Below are 3,407 nucleotides of genomic sequence, written 5' to 3'. Positions count from 1 at the left end.
CGCAACGCTGCTTGGAGGCTGCGGACGTGGTGAAACTGCAACGCGCAGCGGCACCAGAGCGGTCCGCCAAAGCAGACAGGTGACCGTCCCATCCTGTCGACCACTTGCCGGTCATGTGCCGACAGTACTGCATTAGTCTGCCGACACTGCTGGGCAATGCAGTACTGCCGATCGTCGGCCGCTCTGGGACACAAAGCGCCTTGTCTCTTCACGACTCAATGATGCCCTCTTGGGCAAGCCATGATCCAATATCCGACCGCCGGAACGTCCCGCGGTCCAGTCAAAAACCAGGCATTTCGAGGTCGCGGCCTAATGACGACCAGCTCCCAAACATGTTGGACAGATGCGCGACAATTGAGAGGGGACCGACCGCAATTCTACGGCATTGGTGCGTACTGGCTGAACAAGTTGGTGACTTTCGTCGCTGCCATGGGTTGGTGTGCGATGGAAAAGAGATGCTTGGGAGGCATGCAACACACAAGTCCACAAGTCTCGTTGATTGCCTTGGCGTGGCTCCGAATAACGCCTGTCACCTGCAACTTGCAAACCAATTGCCGACTGCTTCGTCGCAAGGCTGGCAGGACCCCAGGCTGAACCGCGCTTGGCCAGTCTAATCTCACCGTACGGTACTGCGGGGCCTCAAAATGTGTCCTGCTCGGACCTGCGAATATATGTTTTATTTGTTCTTGATTTTCGGATCTAGGGACCATGGCGCTTATTTCCCGCACCTGACGCCACTAACATGACGGGGAGGAGGAATATGGCCGCCGGTGAGAGCTTAAGCTGCTCTGCAGAAGCCTTGGCGTGATGCTGCCCAGGTATCCAGGAACTTTTCCGGTCCCCGATCCACGGCTCCGGGCTCCTCACTTTTCTTTTGTGAGGACTGATAACTGCCGATTGATGTCCCACCCCTGGCGTATCTTGGTGGTTCAGGCAAGAAGCAGAGGGGGACAAGGTAGTCGATACGTATCATTCCAACATATCGATGCTGCTATGAAGACGAACGAAAGCGGCGCCGAATCACATCAAGGACAAGTACGATGACGAGCGCATCTGCTGTACACAAGGTTTGGTGGAGCAGACGCGAGTCAACCATGATCAAAACTGGCAGAAACGGGGGAATGGGGCTCTCCTGGGATGAGGACCGAGACGTGGGAAAAAAAAAATGTTCAGAATATTTCGATTATTTTTTTCTCATGACCAGATAGACTTCCAGAAGGGCGCACGTCCTTCTCGTGGGGCGTCCCGAATCCACACGGGGGTGGTGACATATGATCACACAACAGAGTGGATGATTTGAGCCAGACGAACAATGTAACGTGCCCTGGTTCTTTCTGGCCCCAACACCCAAAAGGTGGACGACGATGATTTTACCAGCAGCCTTACTCAGTCAGCTCACCAGGTCTTTGCCACGTTTTTTTTTTCTTTCCTTCCCTTTCTCTCTCAACTGCTCCCTCCCCAACTAGCGCTCAGGCGCTATGCCTCGTGAGGGCCGCTGTCCCAAACGCTGGGTAGCCACCCACGAGTGAGCCATTCATCACGACCACGACCCCAACCCCTGCTCCGGATGTTCGCCGCGGAGCTAGTGTGGATTGGCCCCCAGCGACGTGGGCCTGACACACGAATCCTGACTCGGGACCTTGCCGTTTTGGGGGGGCAGGGGTGGGTCAACAGCGCGCCCCTTTGGGAAATGAATGGGGGGGGGCCTGCACTTGGTGGTGCGTGGTCTCGACCGCGACGGTGGACTCCCCCGCCCTCTGGTTTTCTGCGAAGAGGGGGGTGGACATGGCCTGCTTTGTCGGAGTTTGCCATGTGCGCTCTTTACGGGGTGGAGCGAGAGAAGGCAATCTGGGCTCGTGTCGATGACACACGGCCCCCTTCCCATTCGTCGCTTGCTTGACTTCAAGCAGTGAGAGGGTGAGAGAGGGAGGGAGATTTGGAGTACATTTACTTGGAGATGCGAGTCAGAAGAATTTTTTGGAGGGGTGGGCATGTTTTGGGGAGACGCAGGGGCACGACGACGACGACCTGGAGCGCAGGCAGCGAGGCGAACTAGCGAGCGCACGCTCGGGTACAATGGCATTGTGCTCGACGGGTCGACACGGGCGCACACATGGTGATCTTCAGGTCGTGCGGCGCCTGGACGCCATGCGGTGCTGTATGGGCGTTGTGGGCTTGACCGTGCTGGTTTTGTGTTGTACGGACAGCGCGAGACACTGTGGGGATTTTTTTTTTTTTAGAGGTTCACGAGACGGGCGAAAATGACCCAAGGCACCTTGGGTAGGTGCCGTACGGCGCAGCCAGGCCAGCACGCGGCAGTCGGGGAGCCAAGGCGCATTACCTAGGTAGCCAGGCTGCAGGCCCGGGCGGAGGCGCGAACCCGGCTCTCGGGGACGAGGCGCCAGCTGGGCAGGCCTTCTAGAAGGCGCATCGTCGGCCTTATTGGCGGATCCACGGTGACACGGAATCATGTGGGGACCAGGAGGGCGCTCGGCTGCAGCAGGGAGCGCACAAATGCAAGGTACACACACACACACACCCAAGACACCCCAAGGCAAACAGTGACACGGTGGCTTCGCAGGCTCGTTCCTCTTTCTGCAACGACGGAGAAAGGGGGAAGCCAGGCCGTCCGTCAGTGGCCCACGGCCAAACGGGCATTTCACGATGGGACCGACCGACGCGGCACTGCGGCTCAGTCTCAGGGGATGCAAGGGGGAGGGGATATGCATTTTGCCGGCTCGGCAAGCACTGTTGCTCTCCACGTGCTGATGGATGCTGAAGGCCAGACGGAACCACAGGCCAGCCAACGGGTTCATCACGGCGGTTTTGCGGATTCCGTCATGCTTGCTCGTCAGGAACAACGTGCTGTGCGGTACTGGAGTCGGTGCTCACTTACCTAGGTAGGTAGCTACCTAGCAAACTACCTACCTACCTACTTAGGTGACGTAAGGTACAAGCACCTTAGGCCTGCACCTCGGCCGACAGACAGCGAGCCAGCCGCACGCCTCCCCCGCGATGGGCCATCGGGCCCAGCGCATCGGGGCCATCTGCCGGCTTCTCTGGCGGCCCTGCTCGCCTTTGGCCGCCTTTGGCCTGCGCTGCGAGAGCTGAGCCTCGCGTGCCTCACGTGGCTGTCGAGGTGTTACGAGTTTGCTGCTTCGGGAACCGAGCCCGCGAGGGGGCGAGGGAAGAAAGGGGGGGGGGGGAAGCGCTAGGATGGGAAGGGGGCCGACGGACGCTTCGGGGGAGACCGCAGCACCAGAGACGTAAGAGCGAGACATGGTGAGAACACGAGCGCATCAGAGACAAAGACGGTGGCCTGCCCATGTGGAGAGGCAGGCACTAGACCACTTGTCAGCAGGAAACGATAGAGAAGAAGAACGAACCAGCCGCGGCCAGTCGTGTCG

Source organism: Verticillium alfalfae, genomic scaffold, assembly GCF_000150825.1.
Source record: "Verticillium alfalfae VaMs.102 supercont1.11 genomic scaffold, whole genome shotgun sequence".
Lineage (NCBI taxonomy): Eukaryota > Fungi > Ascomycota > Sordariomycetes > Glomerellales > Plectosphaerellaceae > Verticillium > Verticillium alfalfae.
Note: the sequence above shows the minus strand (reverse complement) of the source record.